Source organism: Aricia agestis, chromosome 12 (assembly GCF_905147365.1).
Source record: "Aricia agestis chromosome 12, ilAriAges1.1, whole genome shotgun sequence".
NCBI lineage: Eukaryota > Metazoa > Arthropoda > Insecta > Lepidoptera > Lycaenidae > Aricia > Aricia agestis.
The window spans coordinates 7,036,870-7,057,772 of NC_056417.1; the positions used below are offsets into that span (position 1 = coordinate 7,036,870).

Consider the following 20,903-nt stretch of genomic DNA (forward strand, 5'->3'; position numbering starts at 1 on the left):
TAGGACAACAATACACGTAGTTAATGCCTGTACCAATTTCATTTAGGATTACGTCATAACTAACGACGGCATTTAGAGAGATTATAACCCTCCCAGCAGTCGGGTAAAAATATGCTTGCTTTTAGCATAATTTCGATTCATTATTATATCTGTCGATCTATTTACTAAGTTGAAGTTAAGTTATCATTAAATCTAAGTGCGGCCGTGAGGCTGGCCTCATACATCCGAAACGGTTCTCTGAATTCATAGTTTGAATAGTTATTGTGGTAAACATGAAGTAAGTTTAGAATACGATGTTACATTTGATTCCTTTATCAAAAACGAGGCAAATAGAACGTACGTAAGGTTTGCAATTTTTTTGTGATAGGAGTTAAGAATTGCTAAACAGAGGTAAAAACATATTATAAAACACGTTTATTTTTTCACAGATGTGGACTTTAGCTGTTGGCAAAGCTTAGTCAACGCTGACTTATAACGTTCACATAAACCAGCAAATACATAAAATATTCGTATCATTGCGAAAGGTGTTACTTTATCACGCGGAAAACGCCCCTACTACGGTCTACGGATACTCGATTTTGCAATAATTTGTATTTAGATCTTCGAGTTGTAATTACTAAATAAATTATTTTGAGCGCCCCCTCAACATTTTGTTACTTTTACTTTACCCACAAGAGTTAATAATTATGATATCAGGTTCCCATTTACTCAACAGAACAATCGCAAGCCGCCACGTTTGGTAACATCTAAAAGGCCTTCTAGCTAAATGAAGTTACAAATCACCCCCGATGTCACTACACGACACCCCATTTTTTTCTTGGTCCCACACCGCCCCCCTGTAGGCCTTTAGCGCCCACAAGGGCGCGTTATCGCCCACTTTGGGAAAGGCTGTACTATTCGAACGATACGGTACACACTACAGGGTAGTTTATTTATTGTTTCACAAATTGACAGTAATAATATTTTGATAAAATATAATATATTTTTTTATTATTCAGAATATTAAAAGCTTTATAAGCTTATCAATTATAGCTTTAGGAGTAGGTAAGTTAAGGCCCAGCAAATACTTACAAACAAACATACATGATACAAGCAATCTTTACTTATAACATTTGTGTCGATTTGCTTGTAAGTACTTCTGATGTTGTGCAGTAGTTTAGGACATTTTTTAAAGTAAGACTTCTAATTTTGTAACTTGTACTCCAAGTTCTCAACTACTAGCTAGTTCTACTGCCAAGAATTCGATGTGCCTATCCTGTTTTGAACAAAATAGGTACATTGATTGTGGGATGGGACTTGCGACATAAAGAGCGCTAACTCCTTTTCATTCGCAATTTATCTCGAAATCGATTCTGTATTTCGGATTCGAGTTTCCAGAGTAATCCTCTCGACCGGTACCTATTTAAATATTAAATCAAATACCACTCTCAGCTTCGGTTACTTGTAGATCGTGATATAATAGCGGACAGCGAATATTTATAGAGTCTTCCCTATTATAAATGGGTCCTCTAACTTCGTATGCTGATAAGTGGCCTATCTGATAGGAAATAGGGGTTAATTTACTTTATGGGGTGCTACCTTCCATTATATATCGGATACCTTCTGGCGGAATTTATTGCTGGCATCGTAGAAGATAAAAGAACTTTCGTGACTTGAGGTTTGGTTACTTGGATAAAGTCCTAGATAAGTAAGTTCTTACTGACTTATCTTGACGAAAGTTACCTGAAACATATAATTTTAGGTAAGTAACTCGTTCACACCCATACAAGACGTTACGAGATGCCACGCAACGATGCAGAATAACGATACAAAATTGAAACGTTATCGTTTCCCTATTTGACATTTTAATTTTCTATTCGCTTATTGCATCGCCAAATCACGCTTCGTTGCTTCCCGCATGAGTGTGAACTAACCCTTAAAAGTTATTTGTGTGGTTTTGAATGAATGGACGGATGTTACAGTTCTGTTAAAAATATTTAGATTTTTATGTTTGTAGACTCTGGTACCAAAGCACAGAATATATAATAGTACTGCGTAACAAAAGTCTAGATTATCACAAAGGCTTGCATTTCAACAAATTGCACTATCACCTTTGTATGTTCTTTGCCAAAGAGGAGAAAATCATCTACAATCGAACTAAGATAGGCTGCTCTAATAAACTTACTACTTAGGCTACTTAAACCGGATAATGCAGCGTATTCCACGAAATATAGCCTAAGTGGTTGTTAGTTACATTCTCCGGGGACCTCATTAGTTTTATGGAAGGAATAAAAGTAATAGGTGTATGGATAAAGTCAGGATGATTGCCCGAGGCAACGCCCCCATAAACTAGGCTCCAACTATACGTTATTTTGATGGTGTCGAACTCAAAGGAAGCCGTGACGTCGCGTAGTGAGGTTGCAGAATAGGGGTGTCGATATTTTACAGGGTACAAAATATTTTGAAATGAAAAGTTGTTTAGCGTCGTGCATTTTTTTGGGATGCCTGAGATGTTTTACACGCGTCAGGATTTGATCGAAAAGTAAGACGAAGGAAGAGTCCCTAGACCGTCGGAAAGGAAGTATATTCAACAACAAGCACTCCTGGAGCGCAACTCTTTACCCTGTAGTAGTTTTTTTTATGAAGGCTCCAATTACAAAATTATCCAAGATTATCATAGCTACTACTGTACCAAATGTAGTGGTATCTAAGCCCTAAGGTACCATCGAGGGAATTGATTCCTAGGCAGTTGACAGACCAACGTCATTTGGTCGGATCATGTTAATTCAATGTTAATTGTGATCTGTCGGCTGGGTTTGACGTAACGCGACTAAACTACGTAGGTTCCCCATCTGCCTAGGAACGAACTTCTCTGACAGTACAATATTTCCTATTTCTACCAAAAAGATATAAGTTAATACTTTTTATTAAAAATATCGACATTCGAGCCCATCACTGGCGAAAAATAACAATTGCATGAAAAGGGGAGCATCTTCCCCTCATATCCGCCGGGGAAAATTGGCCGGTGCAGCCTCGGTTATTTACACAACGTTTTTTGCTTCACAGTCTTGATCCTGTAATACCGGATGCTATAACAATATTAAGACTTTAATAATATAAGAAATACGCCCCGGCAAATGTTTTTTTTTTTATGAAATAAGGGGGCAAACGAGCAAACGGGTCACCTGATGGAAAGCAACTTCCGTCGCCCATGAGAGCTGCAGGTGCGTTGCCGGCCTTTTAAGAGGGAATAGGGTAGGGAAGGGAATAGGGTAGGGGATCGGGCCTCCGGTAAACTCACTCACTCGGCGAAACACAGCGCTAGCGCTGTTTCACGCCGATTTTCTGTGAGAACGTGGTATTTCTCGGGTCGAGCTGGCCCATTCGTGCCAAAGCATGGCTCTCCCACGTAAAGATTTGGCCATATACGGTGTTGGAATATGCTTGTCGCTTGAGCCTACATTTGAGCTTTAAACTCTTATCATTACACAGTTATGGTTGATTCATGAAGACGTTGTGAATTGTGATACTCCGATAGGCGTGATTCAGAACTGTGCGTTGTTAAGAATGTCATAAGTCATAACGTTACCTATTTCAAGGAGGAATAATATAATATGGGCCAATTTTAGATGGATATGCACACAAATTGTCGACAAAATCGGTCGAGCTGTTTCCAAGCCGTTTTCCGAGTTTGATTACGAAAAGCATGGTACGACAGTTATTAAAAATTTATACTAATAATTGTGAATGCGGAATTGTGTCTGTCTGTCTGTTACCTCTTCACGCCTCCGCTGAACCGATTACGTCGAAATTAGGTATGGAGATAGTTTGAGTCTAGGGGAAGGAATAAGGACATAGGATATATTATCCCCTATTTAGTAGGTAATCTCTGCGTGCGGTCGTTGATGATATTGAAATAACTACCTAAGTCCTAACACAATATTTATACTAACCATAAGTTTTATACGCCAAACAATTATTCTAGTATAAATCTTAATAATATAATACCGTGGCGTTCAAAACGCTAATGCATTTAATTAGGTTCCAACATTCTGACTTTCCCGCACTTAAGTGAGCAATAAATTCTCGCCGGGATGAATGCACGCTGCAGCGCGACGGGCTTTTTCAACTCTAATTCCTTTATTTGTGTACTAAATATTGCTAAATACTTGTATTTTATTTATTTGCTGTGGAAAAATTTGGCATTTTATAGTTAACTAGCGATCCGCCCCGGTGTCGCACGGGTATAAAATATATATAGCCACTGAAAAAATGATTAAAATCGATAGCCTATGATCCTTCACGTAGTCTACTTCTTATCTGTGCCAAATAACATAATAAATTGCTCCAGTAGTTCGCAAGCCCTTTCAAATAATTTTCCCCGTTTTTTCCACATTCTTCTATTAGTGTTAGCGTGATAAAATATAGCCTATAGCCTTCCTCAATAAATGGGCTATCTAACACTGAAATATTTTTTTCAAATCGGACCAGCAGTTCCTGAGATTAGCGCGTTCAAGTTAACCCTTTCAAATAATTTTGCCCGTTTTTTCCACATTTTCCTCTATTTCTTCGCTCCTATTAGTCTTAGCGTGATTGCGTTGCGTAGTTCTAAAGATTAAAGGGAACAAAGGGACATGAGGGGAAAAAAAGCGACTTTGTTTTATATAATTATTATAAAATATAGACACTACGGATTTTTTTATTATCATTGGCATTCTAGTGTATCAAATAAAAATATAAGGTGCCAATATTTGATACTTAACAAAAATTAAACGAAAAATATGAGAGGTAATATAGTTATGTCATTTTTCGTTTTATTTAATCAGGAAAATCTAATGAAGCACTTTTAGGTTTTCAGAAATAGTTCTGTGTCGTCATTCTTTCTATGTATTCTATTTCTAATGAAATGCATTAGTTTTTCCTTACATACAGTTTCCCCAGCTGTAATCCCCTGAATATGTTGATATTCCTGAACAGGGTTTCCCAAACTTTAAGATATAGGAATCCCAAATAGGTGCTTCAACGGGGCTTAGTTGATATAGTGAAGGAATCAACTAGGTAAGTACGTGGCTTAGGACACAGTGTACAGTAGAAGACGCAACAAGAAAGTCCTTATGTCATTAAAAATAAAATCAGTTAGCTAGAAATCAGTACCTACTCCAGTACTCATTCTACTATTATACAAGTACTAGCGACCCGCCCCGGCTTCGCACGGGTATAAAATATATTACAGCCTATGTCACTAAAAAATGATTAAAATCGATACAGTAGTTTTGATAAATAATTTATATTCATTACTACCCGTGGCCCGCATTGGTCGGTACCTACTGCCGCAAAAGCTACGTCCCGCAATTTTTAAACCTAATAATATTATAATATTATAATATTATAAATGCGAAAGTATCTCTGTCTGTCTGTCTGTCTGTCTGTCTCCCTTTCACGCCAAAACTACCGAACCGATTGTAATGAAATTGTGTATACAGATAGTCTAAAGCCTGAGAAAGGACATACGCTACTTTTTTACTGGAAAAAGAGTTGTAAGGGGGTGAAAATGCGTAAATTTTTTCAACTTAAGTTAGTTTCAAAAATCCATAATAGATGGCGCCGTGTATCTCCTACATCGCGCTATCGCTTGCTCAAACGTCTTTCTTTAAGAGGTGGTATCATCGTACTCTCGAGTTTCGATTTATTTCGATTGTTATTTCAATTTTCACATTATTAAATAACTCAGTACTTTTTCCAATGATGAAAAACTCAAAGCAGATATGTTACTACCGCGCGCGTTGCGAAGATTCAAATACGGCCCAATTGTGCCGTCTGTTATTTAGTCTGCATCGAGCGCAGTCACGAACGTGCCGCGTCTTGTCTTAACTAAATAAATCGAAAATGACGTCGTGCGTGTTTCGAAAATGTACCAATTATGACTCGAAAGTAAACAAAACACATGGAATCTCTTACCACATGTCTTGATTGCAGTAAATACCTCGATTATTTACATTTTCAATTATTTTTTTGAACAATCTGGAAAAAATCGAATTTTCGTCATAGTTCAGGCGAAGAAAGAGACAGCGATACGATTCGACGTTTAAAAATAGAACTGTCTCTTTTATGTAAATGGTTTTTGTATCTTTTGTTTCACTTATCTGTCAAATTTGTCAATGTTAGCAATTTTGATTTTGAAAATTGTTCGGAAGAGATTTAAGCCGGAAAATAGTATGGACGTAACGTATCTGTATAAGTAGAATATCATTGACTTTATCTATATTGTCGCTTAAGTACACCGTTAGGTACTATACACAAAGGAAGATCCCGGTGTATGAAGCCTTTCTAGACCTATCGAAGGCATTTGATTTAGTCAAATACAAGGTCTCTGGACTAAATTGCGAAGGCAGGAGTACCCGAACCGCTTATCCGCACTTTCGAATATTGGTATAGCGAGCAGACCAACCAGGTTAGCTGGGGTAGTGAGCTATCCAAGGTTTACAAACTTGAGTGTGGCTTGAGACAAGGTGGACTCACTTCGCCTTCCCTATTTAACATCTACATGAACGATCTGATTGAGGAGCTGAGCAGTACCGGTGTCGGCTGCTCGATTGATGGTGTTTGCGTTAACAGCATCAGTTACGCGGACGACATGGCGCTGCTTAGCCCGTCAACCAGCGGGCTCAGGTGGCTGCTATCGATTTGTGAGACCTATGCGAGTGTACATGGCCTGCGATATAACGTCTCCAAGAGTAAGTTTTTGGTTTTTAAGGTGGGTAAAGCAAAACCTGTGCATGTTCCACCTGTTACTTTAAATGGGGCCGCGCTTAAAATAGTAACGAAATTTAAATACCTGGGACATATTATCATAGAAACGAGGACCTCAGAGATGATGATGATATTGAGAGGGCAAGAAGAGCGTTAGCCGTGCGCTGCAATATGCTAGCCCGCCGGTTTGCGCGGTGTACAGTGGAGGTCAAAATTGCACTTTTTAAAGCTTTTTGTCAACCACTGTATACCTGCGCCCTGTGGGTGGCATATACGAGGCGGGCGTTTGACGCTCTTCGTGTCCAATACAATAACGCTTTCAGGATGCTGCTGGCACTCCCGCGATACTGCAGTGCATCTGGCATGTTCGCTGACGCTAGAACTGACGACTTTCCGTCAGTTTTACGTAAGCGCACCGCGTCACTGATGTACAGGGTTCGCGGGAGTGACAACAGCATGAAGGCGATATGTTGGCAAGCCGATAGCGCGATAGCAGCGCACTGGGAGCACGTCCATGTCCATGTCCCCAGTGCGCTGGTACCGTGGCGCAAATACGGCAAATAGATAAAAAAAAATCATTGTGTATTGTTTTACTAACATAGGAATAAGATTATTGTTAATACTAACCTCTATGGGCTGTAATAGTCCGCAATAAACGTATTTTATTTTTATTTTATTTATTTATCTATGCAGTGACGTAACCTTAAACCTATCAATGATAAAATATAGTTTATGAGTAAAGTTGTGTAATTGGGGGGCTAAATAAGCTTTAAGATTTGGCATAAAATATAAGTTTAATTTTAAAAAATGAAATATTATGTGCACACTGCACAGTTGAGATTTAAGGGGTTTATTTATAAAAGCTTTTGACACCAATTTTGTTCACATCGCGCGCTATAAACTGAAGTCCACGCGGACGAAGTCGCGGGCAACAGCTAGTTATTATATATAGTAGACTCGTCTAGGGAGTGACGTCAGAATCCATTTTGCTGCTGTGTGTCCAAAACGCCGAAGGCAAGCTGCGTGCACGCCGCGCAATCGCGGCGTCATCGCGGCGTTTGCGCTGCGCAGTCGCGTCGCTTTCAAATCGCTCGCTAATCGCCAGTGTGATAAGGCCCTTAGAATTAAGGCAAAATATTACATTTTTTGAAATTTAAAATTAAATAATTTTTATGAATCTCGACTGTAATTTTGTCTTATATATTTGTTGTGGTTGGTTAATAACAATATGAAATGCGTTACTTGACTTAATTGAAACCCCTACGATTAAGCTAAAGACTCCAGGGTTCCACGGACTTCCGCGTTCCTGTTTTGGGAACCCCTGTCCCTGCCCTGCACCTAAAGTATGTGTGTTCTAAACCGGAAGGTTTTGCGGACTCTGATCACGTGCCACTTGAAATGCAATAATGGACATGTTGGGCATAATAACGCGACAGGTTTAATGGCATTCTCTAATGTTTTTCCTTTCATCTTTATTTCCAGCCAAATATAATTAACTTAAACAAGATTTTTACGAAAAAGTGTTAGAAAAATATTGTGAAGCATACGAGTATAGATTGATGTGTGTGGTATTTAAAGTTATGCGCCAAAAGTCTTACAGAATACAGAACTACAAAGATCTTTCGCTGCTACCTTTACTAATATTATAAATGCGTATATAATAAATGTATAATAATATATACGCATTTATAATATTACTTTAAGACTTGTTGATGTTTTTTATGGAGGTATTTTGAGTCCTGTGAAAGTTTTATCCCGGAAAAATGTACTGCCTCGCTTCAGATGATTTTTGATAATTAAATCTCATTTTGGTTGATATCCAGGGGCTAGCTTCATTTTCCAGTACCATATATTTACAATATCATAGCATATTTTATTATACTATCTTTTTTAACACTTACTTTTATTATAAAAATAAACTATAATCCACTAAGGTACAATATTCTTACTGGTAATCGGCTCAGCATCGAGATCTGCCCACAAAGACTTTGCAAAGAGAAAAGGATCAGTGTTGGAAAAGGCTCACAGGCTTACGTTCAGGTGTATAATACGAGCATTGTGTCAAGTGATCACCATTGTACGGGATCTTTGCTCCACAATACGGCTTTGTCCTGTGTTCTTACGTTCTTTAAAGTATAAGGACCGAAACTGTTTTATGCTTTCTTAATGTACTATGTTTGGTGTGTGTTATGCTTAGCCGCATTTGAAGGAGTAAACTAGCTGTTCGAAAAACCTTCTGTCGCCATTTAAATAAATAAAATAAAATATCTTTTTATTCAAAATGGGTATCATGATACACTTTTTGAAAGTCGAACGAAGAAACTACGTTGCCTACCACCAGTTCGGGAACTACCCCGCCGAGAAGAACCGGCGTAAGAACGGCCATAATTTATAAGCTCTCTCCTGCGACAACGCACTTTCCTGTAGAGTTGACTCTATGTTACATTTTCTATACCGGCACAAAATTTTATCAAAATCTGCCACGCGTGATGCTATTGAGGAAATTAGGTCTTATATTTTCGCCACAACTTCACCAACAGTGCCGTTCATTTCGTTCTTTATTCAGCGTGACTGTGCTGTTTTTCTAAGCTGCCAAGATGGACAAATACGACTGTATATTATGATCGACTTATCATGAACATGTATGAATATGAACGGCTCTCGCAGTTTTTAATTGCCCATATTCGACGTCATAAGCTGAAGACAGTTGTACGATTAGCAATCATAGTTATCTAGTATCTATCATAGTTCAAAGATCCGAGAGATATCTATAGAATAAGACAGAACTATCAAGCGTCCTACTTGCACACTTGCGATATCCCCACAGGAGTTCTATCGTAAACCACACAGGTACAACTTTACCCATTGCATTTGCAATTGAAACGTCTAACTTGATCAGTCAAAACAGTTTTATGCACTGGGAAAATACTCATGTTAGGGACCATCCATAAAGTACGTCCACGACTTTCATGATTTTTAGACCTCCCCCCCCCTTGTCTCAGGTCACATTTGTGAGATCCCGCAATAGTATGACGTCACAAATTTGCTAATTTATATAAAAAAATTAGCACCATCTCAATATCTCTTACTTTTAACATATCTTAAATTACTTCACAAAACTTAGGACCCCCACCCCTTGTCACACTTCGTAGACATCTTTTGGGTGTGACATCCTTTATGAATGACCCCTAAGTTTAGAGGATGAAAACTTATCCCATATCTAGGGAACATTATTTTGACGTTGACGTCGTCGGCAAAGTGAGGTCAAATTTGAATAGTAGCTTAGAAAGCAAAATGTCTATAGCGCAGACTAAGTAAATGCTAGATATTATTGTATGAGCAAAAATTAAAATATTATACTTAATATTAAAATATGTTTAAACTGGTCTGAAAACTTTATAAGTGTAATCATTAAATCATTATAAATATAGTTTTCATCATAGGTATCTACTTTTATCCAAAGACTTCTATTTTAAATAGCATTTATCCAGAAAATTTGGTACATTCTACTATATCATAGCCCTAAGACTTCTACGTACAGCTAGCATGATCCTTGACCAGTGACCACATTAAAAATAATGAAGGTTTTTTTCTACAAAAGACAAATTGATAAAAGAAGTCCGTAAATAATAATTATGTCCTTTCTGCCGGTTAGCCTGCTATTGCAAAAGTTTTGATTCTAAACTATTTTGTAATCTGTCATTTTCTTCTATTCAATATTTCTATTATTTCACTTTTCTATTGCAGTCTTTGTAAGCCTGCTGTTTAGCTTGATTATTTAGGACTAGATATTAGCACATCTACTACATAGTTATTTTAAACCCTGGCACATCTACAATTCTTTACATCTGTGGTCACTCGATCTTTCATATCCTTGGTCTGGATATGTCGATCTATATTCATCGAGGATAAATGATATTTTAGATACGCTAGGCTAGACTTTAGAAAGTACTAGATGACGCCCGCAACTCTGTTTGGCCAGAAATCGTTTATCTCACGAGAACCGCACAGTTTTCTAGGATAAAACATATTCTACGTCCTTTCCCGGGACTCAAAGTATCTCCATACCAAATTTCACTAAAATCGGTTCACCGGTTTGGGAGTAATGCGATAACAGACAGACACACCATATATATAATATTAGTATGCTTATTTATAATATTAGTATGCTTAAAAATATTTATGAAATTTAATTTACCGCGAATTGCAAGTCTCAAAGCGAAGTATTTTAATTTTGATTGTCTGTTATTTGAGCGTAAACAAAATTACAAAGGTAGGAAAATATGATTCCGATGAAAAAGATTCCGAAGGGCGAGCTTATCCCTCAAAGAGCACTTCGGGCTGACATGATTAATTGCCTGCTGAGGATTGCAAACAAAACGGAAATATTATAAACACATTTGCGTGTTTCTGAATTCTGATACGTGTTTTTAAAAACAGTGGATCAGGACTCTATGCAATGGGTAACAAAGATATAATATTATGTAGCTATCTGTAATAGTATTACCGTAGTAGCATATTGTTTAGTATTGAGTATAGGAATGTTGTAAAATAATACCATAACTAAAGCCCTTAGAGTAATGAATAGGATATTAATTATTGTTAAATTTTAACATTAAAACAATATATTTTTAATGTGTTTTTTATTAGCAACTGTTTTTTTGAAAACTTTAACTTTAACTCTCTTCAATTATATTTAATTACTTGTACTTACATGGGTTTTTGGTAGAAATTCATGTTCAACATCATCAATAATATAATATAGGTTTTTGTCAACTCGTACTAATCAAAACTGCAATATTTGTTATGATAAGTACCTAAGGAACAAACGATAGATAATTCAAGAAATGTGTTTATAAATATTAGCGGAATTATACGCCCTTACGCCCTTAACGTATGAAAGGTCCTTTATTTTACGATCCTGACCCACTTCGGGAAGGGTTTAGGGTTTTCAATATTTGTTATCCGCGATACAAGACCCCGATATGACTTATGAGGATAGTTTTCTGGCGTCCTGATGGAATGTTCCCCACCTGACCTCCAGTAATGGGCCCAAACGGGGCAGTGGTCGAAGGTAGTTATTTATGGACCCCAAATGTGCCTTTCCTTTTTGTTTTCTTGAAAATAAGAATAGAATTTGGCCCAAAACCAACAACTAATATACATAAAAATATCACAACGTAGTACAAAAGCAGTGATTCGAAATTAAGGCTGCCTTAAAGTATTTAGATTTTAGAAGCATGCTACAGGCCTAAACAAAGTCTATAAGCTAGTCACAGCTGTTATTAAAGGTTTTTGTTAAGAATATTGTGACTATATAGTCTTGCAGTTACGGTCGAGGCAATCGTAGGTCTTTAGTCCCAATGAAGCAAAATATTCTGTATAAAGTTTTTACAATCTTGTATTAATTAATTTCCCACCTTCTTGAAACTTTTATTATTAAAAATGAATTAAATTACAGAATACGAACGTGAAATCTTACATAATATAATAAATGGAAAAACTATATTCCTTGCAAATAAAAATGATTTGATTAATTAATTAGGTTCTTATCAAAAATTCTCAATTAGAATATTAGCTCGCCTCACTAGTAATGTATTCAAAAAAACTTTAGTCTAGCTTCATTCAGAAGCGGAAATATAGGCTCACAAAAATACTCCTAGCAGCGGAAATATAGAGCCACGTCACACGAAAACCCATAAAATGTTTCGGAAAAAGATAGGCCCATTTAAAACTTGGCTATGACCGCCATCTTTGTATATTTTCATATCTCCTAACCCCGAAGGACGCAAGTATCCTGACCCATAATATCAGTAGATTATAACCTTCACAAAGTTCCGGTAGAAACTGTATCCAATTTGCCCGCGATCTTGTGTGGCTTCACCGCATTGTAAATTGACACCAAGTAACCACAACCATAATAACCCACGACAGTGCAAAAACAGTGATCCGAAAGTAAGGCTGAGTCTTGACGCACATAGATTTAAAGCGTCATTCAAGCCTAAATAAAAAGTCCTAATACGTTTCAATGAGAAGCGCCACAAAATGTATGTAAAAATTAAAAAAATTGTGTGTTTGTGACTTATTGTTAACAGTTTTGAAAATAGTTCGTAAATCGTATCCAGCGTAAACTGATTGACTTACCCAGAAGTACACAAAATATGCAGAACTATGTAGAGAAAACGCAAGACACTTTTCTTTAAATTTTATTTTTAGGGTGATGTGAGTAGCATTAATTTATAAGCTAACTCAAAAGAAAACATGCTTTGGCATAGATTACTAAATAGTCTTCACTACGTAAGCTTTGGTCCAAATAGTCACTTTGAAGACATAATATTAACGCTTATACAGAGCCTGTCCTTACCACAGTATTAGCCACTACGCAAAAAACATAATGATGTCACGTAAAGAATTCCATCTTAGGAGTTTAGAAATAATACAAAAACATAGATTCGCGAAGAAGTACCTACTAGACGTGGAAAAAATATAAACGGAGTGCTTCTAAGAAGTTCAGCATGCTGATACTAAAAACGTTCATTTCATCCTACATTATAAATTAGTATAAATATATTTTTTTATAAACAGGCGAGTTTCTACTAGTAGCGAAGGTTTTTTCAAAGTTTTTTCAGAAAAAAGCCCTTAGTCGGTATAAATAGGTAGAGTTTTTCAAAATGTAAGAAGTAAATGTGGCTGATGGGAATCCATACTAAATGCTAATAATAATACAAACACAAATTGTGTTTGCCTTTTTGTCTGTTACCTCCTCACGCCCAAATTACTTAACCGATTTTGCTGATATTTGGCATGTAGATTCTTTGAGACGCGGGAAAGGATATACGATAAAGAGTTTTTAGAACTTTACTAGATGCTGGCGTCATATAGTAAAGTTCTAAAAACTCTTACGCCTGGTCTCTAGTTTCTACATTAATATAACTTAGCAGTAGCCACTAGGTATCATAACACAAACTATAGCACCTAGCCAATATCTAGAACTATTTTATCACATCGGTTTAGAAAGTTGGCGACCACATCCTAGGCCGGACACGACTCAAGCGAGAAACGACTCGGAAAAAAGCCTTAAGTCATACTGCCAAGAACCGGATTACGCTGAAAAATTACTTAGGATAGTTGTACACGAGTTCGATTACGACATGTAATTTGCGTTTGAACCTTTCGATCTTCAGATAGGGTTGATATTTGATTAAATTACTAAAAAATTATAAGGAGAGTTCTACATGAGTTCGAGTTGGAATACGTCATATAATTTGCACCTTACGACCTTTAGATAGGGTTGATATTTGTGCGAGCTCGGGGTGAAAGAAGCGAGCCCTCTCAGAGGTTCGGAGGTTTCGTTATCAGTCGCTGTTCGACGGCCGAGCGGCGCGCTAGTCCGAGGGTGTTCTATATTTGAAATTTCTGAAGTTTTCCGAACGCGTTCGTGGAAGAGTGAATGAAATTGGATTGTGTAAGGATTAAGTGACTTCACGGTGATAAACTTTTCAAACACTTTCAATATCGGCGCGGTTTTGTTAAGAAATCGCGGTTTGATTATTGATGCGAATCAACTGTTTCCTAATACGGTGAGTAATAATGATGAAAATATAATAAGGGTCTTTGTGATTAAACTATATATAAGAGGCTCTTAATTTTATTTACTAAAAATTTATAAGGAGTAGAGTAAAATTAAACTTATAAAACATCGTTGTTTATCCCTATATCTCGTCTCGGCGGGAGCACTACCATGCACCCAGATTAGTCAATGTATTATTGTAATTCAATATTACACAGGAACTCTGCACTTTTTCGAGATTATAAATAGCCCATGTGCTAACCCAGAGCCATGCTGAATTTGATCTAAATCGTTGGTTAGCTTTTGAGTGGGAAAGAACTTACAAACATACACCCAAACTTTTGCCTTTATAATATATTATAATAGCAAGCAAAATACGAGTACGGTGTTGACTTGACGTTAATATTTTCCACTGTCTAAACTCTAAAATAGCCAAGTAAAAACGTGGAAACATCTAAGAGTCGAGTATAATATTATAGCAGTTAAAGATATTATCGGTAATAAATGCAAATAACAGCTAAGGAGTGCTTAAATTTCGTTTAAATGGGGGAGATATTCATGAGGAATTGTTAAAAATACCATTTATCAAGAGCTACCCCCTAGCCTCGACTATAACGCGATCAAATAAAATTAATGTACACATTAATAATGTAGACAAAGTACGATAACTAGTTGAGATCCTTTGTAGTTTTTTCGTTTCATATATGTATTTATATTTTTAAGCTAATTTATGTCAATACTCATTGGAAAGTCAAAATTTAGGAGCATTTTTTCTCTATTTTCCCCAAAAGTTAAGAATTAAGGCTTCTCATGTTATCATGCAACAGTATTATTCTGAAGCTTCAGAATAAAAAAAAAAGTGTAGGTAAGTCTTAGTTCCGAATCTCATCTTCAGAAAACGTACAACCCAAAAACAAAACGCTTAGGTCTTACATAATATCAAAAGGGTTCTCTATCCTAATTACGTTGTTTAGGATCCTGATAGGTACGAGATCCTAATAAAAATTAAGAGAGCATTAACTCCCGGGTACCAGGATATCCTGCCGTGTGCCATCACTTATTATCATTATCCTGGTAAATTAGGATTAAAGAAATTCTCCCTGACCGAGCCTGTGTTCCGAAAGATTAAAAATATAAATAATGGACGAGGAAAACTTGGAAGCGCCGAAGAAAAATGTTCTGCAAGAACCTTGCGTTTATCTGATAAAGATGTGATGTGAAGGCTCTATGTAGCGTTTGATTTTCGGTTCATGTACTATACACCAGAGTCCAGACTAAATAATCAGCTAGTTTTTGGAACTGGTTAATAATGAAATATGATTACTAAATAATGCTGATTTATAATGTAATATAGGTACTTATATGCCAAGCTAAGGTAAACATGAATATAGAACTCTACCTAGTTTGAGGAGTTCTTTTATCCGATTTTTTCTTAAATTGCTGAGACCCTGCAGACTTTTATTTGCCATGCACATTATACTATAGTATATAAAGCATGTCTTATAAAAATAAAACCAAATTTTGAATCACTCTATTAAAGCAAACCAATTAAAAATTGGTTTCGTAGATTCAAATATCTATGCATGATCTATAATAATATTATTATAGGGACAGACAGCGTAAAGCGGCTTTGTTTTAGGGCCGGGACACAAAAACAAGATACGACGTCGTGTCGTACCACGACGCGGCGCGGCGTCGCATCGTGAAACGTGGTACGACACGACGTCGTATCGTGTTTATGTGTCCCGGCTCTTATACTACGACGGATGTGTGGCAAAACTAAGACTAATGATAGCAAAATCTACCGAAAAAATATAAAATTAAGACACACATGAATAATTCAATAACATTAAGTGACCCCGGAACGCTAGACAACAGTTTTAATGAATTTAATTCGATTTTTGCAAGTACAGCACAATGCAGTGCAGTTAGTATGCAGATTAGTTGCTGGCTTATGGTAATGGGTTCCGTACACATTATCATCAGTAGCTAATAGAGTTTGAAGAGCAGGGGTCGTTTTATTAGGCGAAATTTAGTCTATGACTTATATGGATTATGGTGTGGTTTGTTTTGTTTATGGTATGCATTGGCGGAACTTTATAGACATTCCAAATAATTAAAAACATGGCTTCCATCCAATCGGACGTACATTTTGACATTCGAGTGTTGGCAGGTCATCTAGTTAAATGCATAAATAGTTAATGGAATCAGGCGTTACTTTGCGGAAATCCATAGTTTAAATTTAGTTTGTTATTATTGTTATTTTTTTAGCAATATTCCGCGAAAACAACTTCCACTTTTAAGTAAATGAGTGAGTGTACGCATAGGCATGCGTACAGCACCTCCCTGTGGACTCTACGAACAACGTCCGTTAAGACTTAACGGACGTTGTTCGTAGAGTCCACATCCTGAGGATGCTCCGGTGTTGGGGCGAAACGCGCGTCGAGGTTTTCAACCTGCATGGTGGTGAGGGGCCTTGCACGGATTTGCCAACAATATTGCTTGTGTGGTGGTGGTGTTTGCAAGTTCTTGCATGCGAGTGTACGCATAGGCAGTGTGGGAGGAGGGAGGTGCTGTACGCATGCCTATGCGTAAACTCACTCATTTACTTAAAAGTGGAAGTTGTTTACGCGGAATATTGCTAAAAAAAATAATAATAATAACAAACTAAATTTAAATGCATAAAGTTAATATACCTAGCGGAATAGAGCAACAATCTCGAGCTGTCAAACGAAACCGAAATTGGTTTGATCTGTGTGTAAAAATATGTGTACGTATACACTCACACAAGCATGATTGAACATGATTTCTATGGGATTAAATTGTCAACGTGCGGCACGTACCGACTGGACGTCAAAAAACAAGTGCTGCGAGTGCTGCTGTCATGTATCACACGTCTTCTTTTACCATGCAGTGTTACTGATAGTGACATCTCGCTTGCTCAGGCCTTTGTTTCTTTATTCCGCTAGGTATATTAACTTTATGGTTAAATGGATGCATCACCAATGTCATTCCATAATGGAAGTAATTCATTCATAAAAATTCATAATTCATTTACTACATAGTATATTATTACAATATCATACTAATGTCGACTTTGGGGCCTAAAAACTGGTTAAAATGGGAGAGCAGGAAAAAGTTACAGTAGAGGGTAAACGTGAATAAAATTGGTCAATTTTAACAAATATGATACCTATTATGTTTTCTTTTTCATTATTATATTTCAAAGATTTCAAACGTTTTTTGGCATTCGACCCTATGATATTTTGTTGTATCGTTGCTGTTAGTGTTAGAGCTTGATAGGAATACCTAAGCTACTGTTGTGGTCCATTCAACCCACTTTTTACACCTCTGCCCGATGTCTTATCGTTATTTAACGTGATCTTTTTGGTTTCTAAACTTTTAATTACGGCATTAAAGACGCCATTCTAATTCTGAAATAGAGTTTTTATAACAGAAAATTACGTAAAAGTAATTCTGGTTCAATGTTTTTGTAACATTTGCGAGTAATTGGTATATGAATGTGAAGATATTATGTAAATTACTTATTACATTTTGCATATTCTATTTTTGAATCAAGGTTGTTAAATGTGAGAGTTTCACCGAATATTGATCAATACGCTTGTCAGGATATGAATGGTACTTACTGGTTTACTACTTTATGATAGATGCCTCACTCAACTCCATGTATCGCGCGGGAACCGTGCATTTTTTCGGTATAAAAAGTATCCTATGTCCTTTCTCGGGACTCAAAGTATCTCAGTAGCTTTCAGCAAAAGCGGTTCAGCGGTTTGGGCGTGAAGAGATAACTGACAGATCTAGACACGCGGTAGCGTGTCAAGCCAAGTTCAAGTATAACAGAACTGGCAAGAAGCACCGTGTGTAATATTACACGAACCATTTGCAGCCACTTTTGACCCCCACATAATTCAGAAATTATTTCACATAAACGTTTGGCTCTAAATTTCATAAACAGATCTCGAACGGTTATTAAGATAGTTATTTACGTCCGAAAATCTACATTTTTATCATTGACTGACTGACTGATCTCTAGATCAAAATTCTAACCCACTTCCAGCTGATGACCTAGAAGAATGAAATTTGGAATCCAGCTTGGTAATTGTGTGTAAGCATAGGGAAAAAAAAAATATTCGGTCAAGTGCGAGTCGGACAAAGTGAAACTAAGCAAACACTGTGTTTTTTGTATGGAAACCACCCCAAATACATAATTTAAATATTTCTTTTATTTTACTTGTATTATAAATTATGTAAGTAAAATTATGACTAAAGATTTTGTGAATATTTCAAGTGCCTACCGTCTGCCATTAATGATAATATCACTGGTCGACAGTAGTTTTGTTGCCTGAAACCTTTTGAATTTTGTGGCCTGATCATAATATATTATGTTTTGATATATCACCCTAAAGTGATGTTTTATGAGTGAAAAATGAGTGAGTCGATTTTGAGCGCGCCGCAGTATTTTTCAATTAGTGAGTTGTATTTTGATATTTACAGCCAACATAAATTACTGTTTTGTTTTTAAAAATTAGGATATGTTTTTGGTAAAAATTTACGTTACAAAATGTGCAACTTTAAAATACAGTAGTCGGTTAATTTCGAAGTCAGAAGTTCTGAAAAAGAAATAAACAACGAAAATGTTATTATTTTTGAACCACCGATGGGTTGAATAAATTAATTGTATTTTTAAATTGATTTTCATCTAAATGTAAACGCATCTCGCATGTCTATAAGACCTCTATAATATAATCATAATAATATCACTGATTAGGTAATGCTATCAAACTAAATGTCACACATAATATTACCCGTGCAATAAACAGATGGTTAATTAATTTGGTCGAGTTTTGGAACGAAGTTCCTTATGGCGCGTTCGGCGTAGCGAAAGGAGGCTAGACAGAACGATATTTGACCTCGACACTTTTTTATTAGTACCTGCATAGTAGGGGCAGAGGGCGTTGATAGTATTCGCGTCAACTAGATGGCATTTTGAGAATAAACTTCAGCGACGCGTCGTTGATACTTATTCCTGGGCGTCAATAGATGGCGATTTTTTATAATTCTTTTTGAGTGTATACTAACGCCTCCGTGGTCTAGTGGTATAGAGCGCGGCTCTTGACTCGGAGGTCGTGGGTTCGATTCCCGCGTTGGAAACATGTTATTTCCAAGTTTGGTTAGGACAATGCAGGCTGATCACCTGATTGTCTGACAAGTAAGATGATCCATGCGTCGGATGGGCATGTAAAAAGTCGGTCCTGCGCCTGATCTCTCGCCAGTCGTGTCGGTCGTCCGTCCCACTGGGTTATGAGAGTAAAGGAATAGAGAGTGCTCTTGTGTACTGCGCACATACTTGGGCACTATAAAATTACTCCTGCGTAGCCAGTTTCAATGAAACCGGCCACCGTCACCAAAACTGGTGTGGGAGCTATTATTATTATTATTATGTATACAGGTTTTTTGAATATAAGAAATAACTTCGTTCCATTTGTGTGTCCCGTGTCCCCTTGACACCTCTCAAATTTTTTACATTAAATTTCAAAATGAATACAGTACAGGGCGAATTTTGTCAACAGTTCCTTTCACTGCTTTATACTACTTTGGCCTACATCTTATTGTGATGGAAAATAAAATCCTTTCCTGTCTTCCTTACTCTTTTTTATTGCCCGGTAAAATTGCCTTTGGGATACGTCTGAGATCACTGATAAGACTCGCATTAAAACAGATTTGTTAGCATCGATCGAGATTCGAATACAATAAAATAAGTGCCAATCCTAGGTGTTCTTTAAAAAAAGAAAAATGGGATTATGTTTATAGTGTGATAGGATTATGGAGTGTTTTTTTTTTTTTATATTTGGAGGAATTGTGGACTTATTTAGAATTTTTTTTAATATCCCACTGGTTAACACGTCACAATTCTGTTCGTAAATATATTATGAATAGGGATAGGTTTAATATTTTTTTCCGCAATTTTCACTAAATCTCCTGCCATTTAAGCAATTCCTTAGCTGATACGATTGTTATAACTTCAAAGACAAAAATAAGCCAAATATTCGTCTTGTTACATTCTCGAGATTTAGCAAGACATTTAAATTGCAAACTTATGCATTAAATAGAACCTTGACTTCTCTTTAAAGGTGTATCTTTCATTGAATCTTTTTTATGTTCAACACTTGCAAAACCCTTACTTAAGCCCGTAGAAACGCCGTATCAATTGTGGTACTTCTAATTAAATGAAGTTTCTTAGGAAAGCTTTTAGGCCCTTTTCAAGTCCTCCCTGCCTCGAGATTAATGACAGTAACGTCTTAACCTCACTAAAGCTAAACAACCAACTTAAATTAACATCATAAACAAAGGCACAACATAAAATTGATAATGTTCCTAGTTTTATTGGATTATTATCACGTGTCTTAAAATTAAAGTGTAAGGAAAGAGGAATGGGAAAGCATATTATGGATTATGAAAACCTGTTCGTCACTAATATTGAGCGATTTTGGACACATTATAATGTTCTTTAAATTTCATTATATATCTAACTATATATAATGAAATTTAAAGAACATGATACGGTATTTTAATATTTATGTTT

At 36.5% G+C, this 20,903-nt stretch overlaps 1 protein-coding gene and 1 pseudogene across 3 annotated transcripts in view; both read left to right on the plus strand.

Annotated features, from left to right (window-relative positions):
• Window positions 1–272: 272 nt before the first annotated feature.
• On the plus strand, window positions 273–7,293 carry LOC121732688 (annotated as a pseudogene).
• A 6,812-nt stretch (window positions 7,294–14,105) lies between these two features.
• The window catches only part of LOC121732188 (brain-specific angiogenesis inhibitor 1-associated protein 2), a 247,961-nt gene continuing 241,163 nt past the window's right edge, over window positions 14,106–20,903 (plus strand). For all 3 annotated transcript variants that reach the window (XM_042121982.1, XM_042121984.1, XM_042121985.1), the window contains exon 1: window positions 14,106–14,309. The gene's annotated coding sequence lies outside the window, so the exon portion shown is untranslated. The remainder of the gene's footprint in view (window positions 14,310–20,903) is intronic.